General features: G+C 41.6%; 1 pseudogene; it reads right to left on the reverse strand.

Annotated features, from left to right (window-relative positions):
* Positions 1 to 819: 819 nt before the first annotated feature.
* LOC128594758 (ZZ-type zinc finger-containing protein 3-like) lies at positions 820 to 13,587 on the reverse strand (annotated as a pseudogene).
* Positions 13,588 to 13,849: the final 262 nt, after the last annotated feature.

A 13,849-nucleotide genomic window follows, 5' to 3' on the forward strand; every position in this document is an offset into this window, starting at 1 on the left:
ATTAATATAGTTAAGCGGCTCTGATTTACTAAAGCCATCAATGACCACCACTGGGACAGAGAGTTCTTTTAAAGTCTATATCGTAAGAAGGAAACACCATCATTGGTTAAAACTTTATCTAAAGAAGTCAGTTTCTGTGCTAAAAGCTATTTTCTCAAAACTGAAAGCTACTAAACTGTTTTAATATACTTTGTCATCTTATCATATTTATGACTGAGTTCTTTGAAACCTTTGGAATTTACTTTTTTTTTTTTTTTTTTGAGACAGAGTCTCATTCTTTCGCCCTTAGTAGAGTGCTGTGGTGTCACAGCTCACAGCAACTCAAACTCTTGGGCTTAAGGGATTCTCTTGTCTCAGCCTCCCAAGTAGCTGGGACTACAAGCCCCTGCCACAACGCTCAGCTATTTTTTGTTGCAGTTGCCACTGCTGTTTTAGCTGGCCCGGGCCAGGTTCGAACCTGCCACCCTTGGTATATGGGGCCGGCGCCCTACCCACTGAGCCACAGGTGCCGCCTTTACTCTCTTTTTAATGTGTGCTTTCGTTTCCATCTCACTCATTTAAGATCACCACTTAAAAGACTTTAAGGTGGTGGTGACAAATTCTCCAGAGATACCCTCTGCTCACCAGGAATGTTCAGCTGCTGAGCAGTGATCTAGAGCCACAACAGTGCAGAGCTATACTTGAGAACACGCAGGAAGCTCTCATGCTGCAAGTGTTATTTCAGGGAAAGCAGAGAATCTTTCCAAGCTGTGCACATAATTAACAGTGGTACCATTGCTATGTGTTGAAGAGGAGTAGAGAATGATGGTCTCTTCCATGTCATCTGTTTGCTGGAAAGTAATTTGGATCAAAGTGACTATAACTGGTGCCCTGGGACACATAATAGTCTCTGCCTAAGAATGTCTCTGACCTATAAATAGATTCTAATTGGTGATCTTCCTTGTGAATAATCTGTTTCATGTAGGCATTCTGAACAAGAATCAGAGAAATCCAAAGACATTTCTAGAGGATAGTCTTGGGAGGGCCACAGAACACCCTGGATACGTTCTATGCTACAGTTATCACTCTTGAAGCCCACATCTTGCCCAAATCCACTTTCAGCATGCATTTGCTGAAGTTTCTGCTTCTCTAACTTTTTAAATAGTAATAATTCTCTATATTCAGGTAAATTCCTATACATAATAGGAGTACTTGCTTCATCCGATGCCTCTTTAACAGCAGTGTTCATGTGGCTGTGAAAACAGAACCAGTCATCATCACTAGCCATACTCGAGTGGTTCATGTGAAATCATGAAAGTGGAAGGTTTAAAGAGATGCTTATTAAGAGGGTACAGTCATCCACTTGTTGAAGACTTTTTGGAGTATATGTATAAGCTTACTGTTATGCGTAGGACTGGAATGCCAGCTTTAGTTGGCTTTATGAAATGCTTCTGTACTCTGCTGGCAGCGTGTTTGGCCATCCTGTTTCCCAGTTCATCTGCTGTCTTCTGCCAGTATCTATATTCTGCTTCTTAAGGAGGGTATTTCAGGAAGAGCCGTTCAAGCCTTTTCTGTTCTTCAGCAGTCCGCAACTGGTTAAATATTTCAGGTTTGGTACCACCACACAGGCGTCCCTTATCTAAGGAAAACTGTTCGAGCCTTCTAGACATCACTCAAAGTTAACACAGAATATGAAAAGGATTCTCCATCCTTCTTAGGATCTGAAGGAGTTTTTGGTCTAGCAGGCACACCTTTATCAAAAACTAGGTTAACTCTCTTAGTATGTCTTTTATGATTTTTAAATCCTCTTTCAAAGTTCCCAAGGCTGTGAATATATTGGTCCCATACGTTCTCAGGTAATTGAACAATTCTCTATAGATATGGAAGCCCTGTATCAGCCTTTTTCTGCCGTTCTCCCACAAATCCAATGGGATCATTATTATTATTATTATCTTTTTTTTTTTTTGTAGAGATAGAGTCTCACTTCATCGCCCTTGGTAGAATGCCGTGGCATCACACAGCTCACAACAAGCTCCAACTCCTGGGCTTAGGCGATTCTCTTGCCTCAGCCTCCGGAGTAGCTGGGACTACAGGCACCAGCCACCAGGCCCGGCTATTTTTTTGAGGCAGTTTGGCCATGGCCGGGTTTGAACTCTACACCCTCTGTGTATGGGGCTGGCGCCCTACCCACTGAGCCACAGGCGCCACCTAATCCAATGGGATTTTTTTTTGTCTGCCAAAACTTTCAAAGGTTTTGGACTGCTTGAGAATAAAGACCCTGAGTACACAATTGTCTGATAACTGAAAGAGTTTAGTAATACATATTATTGGGAATAGATGAGGTCTTCCTGAGTTACAAAGTACCCAGGCAGCCAAAGATCTATCACTGTGGTAACATTACCTCTGTTCCTTATATTCTGAAGGAGTTGGAGCTATGATCTAGAATAGAGCTTAAGCATCAGGGTTTCAGACTCTGAGCTTTAGCCATGGAGAATACTAGAACCTCCTAAATTCCTTTAACTGAGCTCTATTAGCATTGAGACAGACAAGATACTGCAGACATGTTTCTTAAAAGCCTGATACACTTTTTAAAAGTGTTTCACCTAGGATTTGATTCCCATTTGTCTGTATTTATCTGTCATCACTGTTAATGTCCAGTGATGGGGGACTAGGACTTCAGGTATTATTTATATGGTTGTACTAGCACAACTTGATATCTTCTGCATGGGACTGGGCACTGTGGGCCACTTTGGGGGAGGTGCCACAAGCCATGGCCGCTCTCCATCACCACCGGGGCATTTGATCCGGTGGTTGCCAGCTGGCGCTTCCAGGTGGATCCCTGCCTTCCGCTCCTCCCCGCGGGTTTTAATGGGATAATTTTAAAGCTAATTTTTAAAGACTTTTTCTTTGTAGAGAAAGAGTCACTATGTTGCCATGGCTGATCTTGAACTCCTGGCCTCAGGGGATACTCCCACCTCAGCCTCCAAAGTTCTGGAGTTAGAGGCATGAGCTGCCGCAGGGCCTGCCTTTTAATTTAAAACTCTCACCCTCTCCTTATATTAGCAATATCCATGCCTTTGTCACCAATAGAAATTACATTCTTACTGCATTTTATTCTAGCAGATCTCAAAATGTCATTTATATTCACCTTTATTTTGGATCTATGGCATTTATGAGACCAGCCCTAGACCTGCTTAAAATGAGTAACAGTAAAGATCATTATATCAGGCTCAGCGCCTGTGGCTCAAGTGGTTAAGGCACCAGCCACATACACCTGACGTGGCAGGTTCAAATCCAGCCCAGGCCGGCCAAACAATGATGGCTGCAACCAAAAATAGCTGGGCGTTGTGGTGGGCCCCTGTAGTCCCAGCTACTTGGAAGGTGGAGGCAGGAGAATCCCCTTGAGCCCAGAAGTTGGAGGTTTCTGTGAGCTGTAATGCCATGGCACTCTACCAGGATGACAGCTTGAGGCTCTGTATCAAAAAAAAAAAAAGAAAAATCATTGTATCACCAAATTGTTATTTTTAAAATATTTGGTAATATTTTCACTGTAATTTGTTTCATTTGCAATCCTATGTACTTTATGTATTTTATGTTATGCCTTACAAATGTTACCCTGAAAAGGGCTCCATAGTCTTTACTACACTGCCAACGGGGCCCAGGGCACAAAAAGGTCCAGAATCCCTAGTGGGGTGGGGTGGGAGAAAAGGAAGGTTTACCCTGGGGGCAGGTGGGGACTGTCAGAAAGGGTTCACAGTGGGGGTCTCTGAGCAGGGTTTTGAAGGGTAAATAGGAGTTCCTCAAGAAGATACAGGGCATCCCAGGCAGAGAGGCAGGGTATTTAATGGCAGGAAGTGAGACACAGCAAGGTATTAAGGAAGTATAAAGACACAACCCCACATGACCTCTTTCCTGTACTGAAGAAACATCCTGGTAATGCACCTTGGATCTGAAGCCCAGAGCAAAGCACAGAATCCATTTGGGTATGTTCTGAGTGTCTGTCAGAGCCGCCTCTCCTGAGGGGAAGATTAGGAGCAAAAGCAGAATAGTTATAAGATTAGTTGAGTCTAATTAATTTGTGGTGTGTCTGGTGTGTGGGGCTGAGAATAGGTCATGGTAACAAGATGAAGGGATGTAGGCCCTGAGTCTTCCTACTGGAGCCCCTATTGGCTTTATGGGGAATGTAACATTTGTCTCCTGTTGTCATTTTAAAAAAAAAAAAAAGTTACTTATGGCTATCTTTAGCTCTAGATCTGGTCCCCAGTCAGTGAGTCTGACCTGCAGGCAACAAAACTCACCTAGAAAGGTATGTGATTTACAATGCCTAATTGAGTATTTTAACTTAGCCTGATGACTTTTGCATTGAGAGACATAAGGAATTTGGCCAATGTTTAAGGACCAAACACCCATCACATAACCAGGGAATGTATTGTTAGTTATTCAGTTAGTTATTTAGAGAAATTAAATACACAGTTAAAAGAGTTAAGAGTTCTTATTTAAACTAGCTTATAAATGAGACTGATCATCAACCAAAAGCCCCCTTGTAAACTATTGTTAAAATTGACTAGATTTACCAACAGTATAATAAGAGTTCTAATGAATGTGAACATTTAAGGAAAAACTAGGTTTTTTGTTTGTTTGTTTTTTTGTTTTTTTTTTTTGTAGAGACAGAGTCTCACTTTATGGCCCTCGGTAGAATGCCGTGGCATCACACAGCTCACAGCAACCTCCAGCTCCTGGGCTTAAGCGATTCTCTTGCCTCAGCCTCCTGAATAGCTGGGACTACAGGCGCCTGCCACAACGTCTGGCTATTTTTTGGTTGCAGTTTGGCTGGGGCCGGGTTTGAACTCGCCACCCTCGGTATATGGGGCTGGCGCCTTACCGACTGAGCCACAGGCGCCACCCGGAAAAACTAGGTTTTTAAATGTAGAACTTTAATAAATCAAATTTTTTAAGAAAAGTAACTGCCACTAATCATTCATGTGCACAAAACTCCTCTTTAAACAATCCTCAGACCTCTTACTGCAGCACACAAGATACCACCAGGTGGCTCCTCCACCCAAGCTCAAAAGTGTGTCCAAGCAGAGGAAGGGTAACTATTGTCATTCACATCCTGATTCCTCCACTGACTCTGGATTCCCCAGTGGACTACAAGGATCCTGGTCTTATTGCCTTAGGCAGTATTTGCAAACTGGGGGCTAAGACTTATTAGCAGGCTATAACATTGGACTAGGAGGTTTCCGCCATCAATTTTTAAAAAATTAAGTAGAAATAGGGTTGCCAGGTAAAATATAGGATACCAAGTTAAATTTGAATTTTAGGTAAATAACAAAAAAATTTTTAGTATAAATGTATCCCAGATAGTGTATTGTCATACACATGTTTAAAAAGTATTTGTTATTTATCTGATCAAATTTAACAGGGTGTTCTGTACTTTTATTGCTACATCTGATCCTATTCTACTTAGGATCATCAGATGTAGCAATAAAAGTGTAGAACGGAAGGCATGGGGAGGGACCCCAGGTTTCAGGGGAAATTACTTCATGTGTATTTGTGGCCATGTATTGGGTCATATATGAAATTTGTCTTTGAAATTATTTGTTTGTTTGTTTCTTTATTTATTTTTGAGATAGAGTCTCACTCTGTTGCCCCAGCTAGAGTATAGTGGTGTCATCAGAACTCACTGCAACCTCCAACTCCTGGGCTCAAAAGATCCCCCTGCTTCACCCTCCCAAGTACCTGGGACTATAAAGCACATGCCACCACATCCAGATGATTTTCTATTTTGTGTAGAGATCTCACTCTTGTTCAGGCTGGTCTTAAACTCCTGGCCTCTAGTCTTCCTCCCACCATGGCCTCCCAAAGGGCTGGGATTACAGGTCTGAGCCACCACACGGGGACTGAAATGCATTTCTTAAAGTGGGTTGGAACAAACAAAAATGTGAGACTACTATAAAGCTGTTTTGCAGTGTCTGGTGGGTATGCAAGCACACCTTCAGGGGTAAAATAATCACCCTCACTTTGTTTCCTGCTTCAATCTGTGTTCCTTTTGAGAGGAATTTTCTTGCAAGAACTCTGAGACTTCACACATTCATTAAACAATTCTCCGAAAATTCCCCAGGTTGATAAGACCTTCACCTCTCTGATCAAAGGGAAATTTTCTGAGAAATAGATGCCACCAGGTGGGCAACGAGCCAAACGCCAACAGACACTTCCACCAACCGCCACTACGCGGCGAGGCCAGCCGCTATCTCTGTAGAGACGGCGCAGGACCAGTGCCTGGCGACATTTTGGTCAAAGACCCATAGGCGCTGTGAACTAGTGATATCAGCCAGTACCTGGCCCAATATAGTCCAGTGCATTACTCACTGGACATATTTTGAGGTGTTTGAGGTCATGTGTTTGTGGTGATGCTGGTGTAAACAATCCCCCTGCATGGCCACCCTATAAAAGTCTAGCATATACAATTATGTGCATTACTTGATGCTTAGTAATAATGACAGAAATTGGCCGGGCCCCTGACTCAGGCCTGTAATCCTAGTACTCTGGGAGGTTTCTTTGAACTCAGAAGCTGGAGACCAGCCTGAGCAAGAGGAAGACCCCATTTCTACTAAAAATGGACAAACTAGCCAGGCCTAGTCTCAAGCTCTTTGACTCCAGCGATCCCCCCACCTTGGCCTTCCAAAATGCTCAGATTACAGGTGTTAGCTCAGCCTAATAATTTTTTAGATAGTTGTGGATATTCTCCAAAACTGGACAAGTGGTAATTTCTTTAAGATAAGTTACAATGTGGAATCTGAAAGACTACTGATGAATTTTATGGATTTTTTACATTAAAGTCTGTTGGTATATCTTATACTTTGAATGGATCTTTTATGCATGTGTAACATTGTAGCATCATGTGTTTGGTCACTTGGAAAACTCATGGAGTGATGCAGGTCTTCTGAATGTTGACACATTTTATTATAAATATCAAAATAGCACTTTTGTTAATATCACTATCAATATTAGAAAAGTCTTTCACTATTGGGAACCTATCAGGTTTACAGTTCCAGACCCAAGTTTTCCAAAATTCAAATTTTGTTTGAAAGCTCAAATTTTTACCATTGGCTACAATTACTGGCAGTTGTTTACCTTGAAGTGGTCAGCTGGAGCTCACATTGTTCATTTTTTTAAAAAAGTGGCCAAGCGTGGTGGCTCATGCCTGTAATCCTAGCACTCTGGGAGGCTGGATGGCTTGAGCTCAGGAGTTTGAAACCAGCCTGAGCAAGAATAAAACCCCATCTCTACTAAAAATAGAAAAACTAGCTGGGCATTGTGGAGGGAGACTAAGGCAAGGGGATTGCTTGAGCACAAGAGTTTGAGGTTGCTGTGAGCTAGGATGCCACGGCACTCTATCCAAGGCACAGAGTGAGACCGTCTCCAAAAAAAAAGCCTGAAAAAAAAAATAACTCAAGTCCAAATAGGCTTAGTTTGTCTGTAAGTTATTCTTTCAAGTAGAAATAACGTCCCCTACAACAACCAACTAGCTGATCTTGTAACTCAAAGATTACACAGGTGCTTTTCCTCAGGGTGGTCTCTGTCCTTTACTGCAAGTCAGAAGTATATGATTTTCACATTTCCTCACATGGAAGAGTAAAAAGATGTGTACTCAAGGTTGAAAATTTAATAAAATCATTTGTACTGCTTTATCAGTACATTTTAATGTGAAACTGGATTTTTTTCTGTGACCACTGGGTAGTGAAGGCTACAACAACTGGTAGTAGTTTGGAGCAGGTGACTTGATTCTGGCAGCTTTACCCACTTTTGTAGCATCAGGCTAAATGTCAACACTGTGAAATGGGAAAATAATGCCTTGGTCCATTATTAAAAGAGTTTTGACCTCACAGTTTCTCCAGAAAAGCTCAAGACCCTAAGATTCTAAGGAACATATTTTGAGAACCGCTGGCCTAGCTGCACTGGGTTCCTCTTCTCCCCCACATGCCGATATTAAACTGACTTATATGAAATTGCTGATGTTGAATCACCTTACCCATGACAAATTCCTATGGCTCAAATAAATTCCATGTCTTTGCATGTTCTGTCTCACCTTGTTGAAATTCTCTTCCTTCAAAGCCCAGCTCCTGGACCTCCCTGTCTTCATTGCTTCCTTTTTAGGAGCCCTTAGCATAGTCTTCCTGTGGCTAGAACTGTTGTATCCATTCCTTGTTGTCTTGACTATAGAAGACCTGCCGTGTGTATTTCTGTCTCCATGGGCATTGGGAGGGAGGCACCCCAGCTACTCTGAATGAAGGTGGGTGTGGTCTCCAGGTCTAGGAAGCCTTTTGCTCTTAGGGCTGAGGAAATCGTGTGGCCTCAGCATCAGTTAACGTGAAGGACCTGGGCATCTCAGCTGTTGGTTGATCACTTCACAAATGATGGCCTAGTATCCAGAAGGAAGTCAATCCTATCTCAGGTCTGGACTCTTCTATCAAAAAAATTCTGAAAACTGACTGCAGTTTTATCATAGATACCTGGTAATGAAAAGACACTCAGTGGTTCTCCTAAAAGAATGGGAGGGCAGTGGGCACGGCCAAGGGCAGATCAAAACACACTTCTGGCCCAGAATATGGTGGAAAATTAAGGAAAATGCTCTTTGAGGGGCTATGGGATCAGGGGCTACTGATCAGAAGGGTCAGCAGTGGGATTTCTGGGTGAAAGGAAGCTCTATGTTTAACTTTTTCGAGAAGCTGCAGGCTGTTTCTCCAAAGTGGCTGTACCATTTTACATTTACAGCAGTGTATGAGGTTCTAATTTCTCTACATCCTCATCAACACTTTTTATTACCTGAATTTTTGATGATAGTCATCCCAGTGGGTGTAAGGTGGTGTCTGATTCCCATTTCCCTGATAGCTAATGATGTTGTGCATCTTTTCATGCAGGTCATTCATTTGTATACCTTGCTCGAGAAATACCTATTCAGAAATTTGCACATTTTGATTAGGTTGTCTTTTCATTATTGAGCTGTGAGAGTTCTTTATATGTTCAAGTCACTTGCCAGATAAATTATTTGCAAAAAAAATCCCATTTTGTGGGTTGTCTTTTCACTTTCTTGTAGCATCCCTTGAAGTGCAAAAGTCTTACATCTTGATGAGATCCAGTTTATCAAATTTTTTTGTTGTATTAGAGTCATGTCCAAGAAATCATTGCCAAATTCTAAATCATGAAGAATTATCCCTATATTTCTCTAAAATTTATAGTATTAGCTCTTACATTTAGGAATTGATACATTTTGAGTTAATTTTTGTATATGATGTCAGGTAGGGCTCCAATTTTACTCTTTTGCATGTGGCTATCAGCTTTCTCAGCATTTGGTGAAAAGACTATTCTGTTGAACCATCTTGGCACTCTTGTCAAAATCACTTGACATAAATCTGAGAGTTCATTTCTGGACTCTCAGTTCTGTTCTATTGGTCTATATGTCTATCCTTGTGCCCATACTCAGGGTCTTGTAACTGTAGCTTTATAGTAGGTTTCAAAATGAGAAAGTGTGAATCCTCTGATCTTTCTCTTCTTTTTCAAGATAGTTTTGGCTATCTTAGGTCCCTTGAGTTTTCTGTATGAATTTTAGAATCAGCTTGTCAGTGTCTGTGAGTAAACCAGCTGGGATCCTGATGGGGGGTGGGAGGGCAATGACAGGGATGGTCTGGTCTGGGCTGGGCTGGGAGAGGGGTCCGGGTCCAGAGGAGGGATAAGATGCCCCACCCACATCAGGGCTGGAAGCAGGATGGGAATTTGTGAGGGAGTGGTGGGGAGGAGAGACCTGGCAGGACTGTGTGGGAACAAATGGAGTCTGCTTGACTGAGGCTGGGTAGAGGAGCAGGTAGGGTGTCCAGGCTCTCGAGACCCATGACAGACCATTTAGGGCCTGGTTGGTCCTGTGGCCAGTGGAAACCCAGGAGCTTAGGACCATTCTCTTTCCCCTGCAGCCATAGGCACAGGATGGAGGGGACAGGGCAAGATGGTAAAACCCTCTGTTCATTGAGGAGCCAGAGGAGGTGCCACTATTGAGTCCCCTGCATGATCACCTCTGCACTATCCCTGGCAGTCTTTTAAAATGGATGCAATAATCACTGTTTATACAGACGAGGAAACCAAGTCTCAGTGAAGAGGACTTCTTCAAGGTCACTCACTCAAGTTTGATGTGGGGATAAACCCAGGAGGGTCTAACTTCCATCCTTTTCCTCCTTCCCTTGCCTGTCTTCAGAATTGTCAGTAAGGCATGCAAGTCCCACAAGAGGGCACCAAAGCCCAGACCTTGCAATGCACTGTCCACCACCACCTTATAGCCCCCACTGACTGATGGTGTGAGATATAGACCCCTCACTGATTAAGCAAGAGATGCAGCTCCTGTTGACTGCCAGTGACAGATCCCTTTGATTGAGAGTATCCAATATAGCCCTGCTCCTTCCCCTGCCAAGATTGGCCCCAGGGGAAAATACTCACTTATGATGCAAGAATAACATTTGATACCAAAAACCTGGTAATGGCATTATAAGAAAAAAAAATTACAACCTAGTATGACTTAAGAAGTTAGATGCAAAAATCTTAAATAAATGATAGCAAACTGTGTCCAACAATATAGTAAAAGAATGACCTATCACAACTGTGTCAGGCTTCTCCAGACAGACAGAACCAATAGAAGATACACATATCTCCACAATCTGCTGTCTGCAAGCTAGAGACATAGGAAAATGGGTGGTGTGATTCATTTTGAGTCAGAGGCCTGGGAACCAGGAGAGCTGATGATGTAATTTCCAGCCTGAGTCCAAAGGCCCAAGTAGGGCTGTCCCAGCTCAAACAGAGAGCAAATTCCCTCTCTACCTTTTTGTTCTCTTTAGGCTCTCAGTGGAATTGGTTAGTGCCCTCCTGCACTGGTGAGTGAGACTGAGGCTTACCCAGTCTACCAAGTCAAATGCTAATCTCTTCTGGAAACACACACTCCCAGAAATAATGTGTTACTAGTTCTCTGAGTATCTCTTGGCTCATCCAAGTTGACCCATAAAATTAACCAAATTTGACTTATCACAGGAGTGCAAGTTTAGTGTAGCATTAGAAAAATCAATCAATATATTTTATTACATTAACTGAAGAAAGGGAAAAGTCATCTGATCATCTCAATGCATAGACAAAAACCAATTAATAAATATACTTTCAAGATAAAAAATTCCTGGCAAGGGCGGCGCCTGTGGCTCAAGGAGTAGGGCGCCGGTCCCATATGCCGGAGGTGGCGGGTTCAAACCCAGCCCTGGCCAAAAATAGAAAAACCACAAAAAAAAAAAAAATTCCTGGCAAACAAAAGATAGTAGAAGACATAATACTGTACATCTGAGCTAAAATTTTACCCTAAATTGATCTATGGAGTCAACATAATTACAGTAAGAATTCCAACAGATTTGTTGTTGTTGTTGTTATCAGCAAGATTGTTATAAAATTCATATAAAAGAGTGACAGGCCAAATAAAAAGTTAACAATTGAAAAAGAAAGAACAAATTGTAGAGTATACTATACCAGATATCCACACTTATTTTTTTATAAAACTGCAGTGTGGTACATTGGATTTCCCCCGATAGTATTTTGCATCCCGTGTACTGTTCCAGAATTTTGTACTCCCCCATTAAGAGGTGTAGTCCATATCCTTTTCCCTTAAACCTGGGTGGACCTTTGCAACAGCCTTGCTGAAGGGAGCATGGCAGAAGTGATGCCGTGTGACTTCTGGGCTAAGTCACCAAAAGTGATACAAGTTTCAACTGGCTTCCTCCCTGGACATTCACCCTGGGCCCCCAGCCACCTGGCTATAAGGCTGCCCATGCCCTGTGGGAGCCCATGGGTAGGGATTTTAGCCCATAGTCCCTGCTGATGTCCTAGCTTACGCCAGCATCAACCACAAGACAGAGCAAGGAAGCCTTTGAGATGTCTGTGATCTCAGCCACTCTCTGACTGACTGCATGATAGACCTTGAGTGAAAACTTCCCAGCTGAGCCAAGTTAACCCCTACAACTGTGACATGTAATGATTATAATAACAAATAATTGTTGTTTTATGCCACTAAGTTTGGGGTAGCTTGTTATGTATCAGTGGATAACCAGAACATGGAATAATTTAGACAGCATGGTATTGGTTCCAGTATAGATAAATAGATGAATGAAATGGAATCTAGAAACAGACACATATACATGGATACTTGACTTATGACAATGTTGACACTGCAGAGCAGTGGAAAAATGGCAGTCTTTTCAATAGAAGTGTTAGTGAGGTCACAGAGTAGCTGGTACTCTAAAACAGTGCTGGAAGGTGGAAGCAACCATGTGAGAAAGCTGTTTAGCTATGTTAGTGAACCTAGTTCACTCCTAGGTTTGTACTCAACAGAAATGCACACATATATCACTAAAGAACATTTATAAGAAGGTTTATAGATGCATTAGTCATAAGACCCCTAAATTGAAAATACCCAAATGTCCATCAACAGTAGAATGGATAAATTGCAGTTTATTTGTGTAACGGAATATTATAGTGCAATTAAAGCAAAGATAAATGAATAATTGTTACAAGCAAGGTGAGTTGTTTGTAACTGCTGCATACAACAACATGCATGAATCTCAAACACAAAGTGTTGAGTAAAATAAGCCAGGCACAAAAGAATTTATGCTGAATGAATCCATATATATATATGGAATCCACATATATGTATGTGTGTGTATGGTTCAAAACCAGGCAAAAAATATCTATGGCCATATATGTCAAGATAATAGTTTCTCTTGGAGGAATGAGGGGCTGGAAATTTGAAAATGGTGAAGGGGTTGCTTCTATGTGTTGGAAATATCCTATTTATTAACTTGGGTAATATTTACACACGTGTGTTCCCTTTGAAATAATCCATTGAGCTTTATACTAAAGATTCGTATAAAAGAGTGACAGGCCAAATAAAAAGTTAACTGTGAGTAAAGAGTATAAAGCTTTATATACTCATTTTTACATGTATTTTCAAACTCAATGACCAGTAGCCAAATCCACTGTCATACTGAGAGAACTTAACACAAATTTCTAGGTAACTGATAGACTGAAGAGGCAAAATATCAATAAGGATATAGAAGATTTGATTATGATTAGGAATATGATTGGAAACAATATGATTAGGAAACTAGACTTACTGAAAAACATTTAATGAATACTATACCCAACAATTGTAGGACATATATTATTTTCAAGGGCACCCACAATCTCCTAAGAAAATGAGCACATACTTGGCCAAAACCCAAGACATAACAAATACATTTCCAATAGTGTTGTCATATAATCCATAATCACTGACTACAGTGCTACTGAATCATAAACCAAAAATGAAAAGATAATGAAACAGCCCATAAATTTGGGACTTAGGTAACTCACATCTGGGGTGCCAAAAAATGTATTCAGATTTTAAACAATGTTATCTATGTATTACTTTTGGAAGTTAAATTGAATTACAGTACCAATGTGTAGTGTGTCATTCGCTCAAAAGATAGTGTTAATCATTTGAATGCTAGCCTCACCTTGGGACAGGTAGGACAAAGAAAATGGCCGAAGCATGGTTGTCCTTCAAGGAAGGCAAGAACATTTGGAAGTGGTATTTGAAATTCAAAAACATTGGGGGGAGGAGACAAGATGGCTGACTGAAGCCAGCTTTCCACAGAGGCTCCCATCCAGTAGGAGAGTTAAAGGACAAAAATTCAGCAAGTAACCTGGTGGATTTGAGCTGCACTAAGAGAGAAGGTTGAAGAACGCACATCAACCCCGCTGAGGTGAGCTGTGACCACAAGGATACAAACAAAAGGTACAAAATCCATCACCA

Source organism: Nycticebus coucang, chromosome 9 (genome assembly GCF_027406575.1).
Source record: "Nycticebus coucang isolate mNycCou1 chromosome 9, mNycCou1.pri, whole genome shotgun sequence".
Classification (NCBI taxonomy): domain Eukaryota; kingdom Metazoa; phylum Chordata; class Mammalia; order Primates; family Lorisidae; genus Nycticebus; species Nycticebus coucang.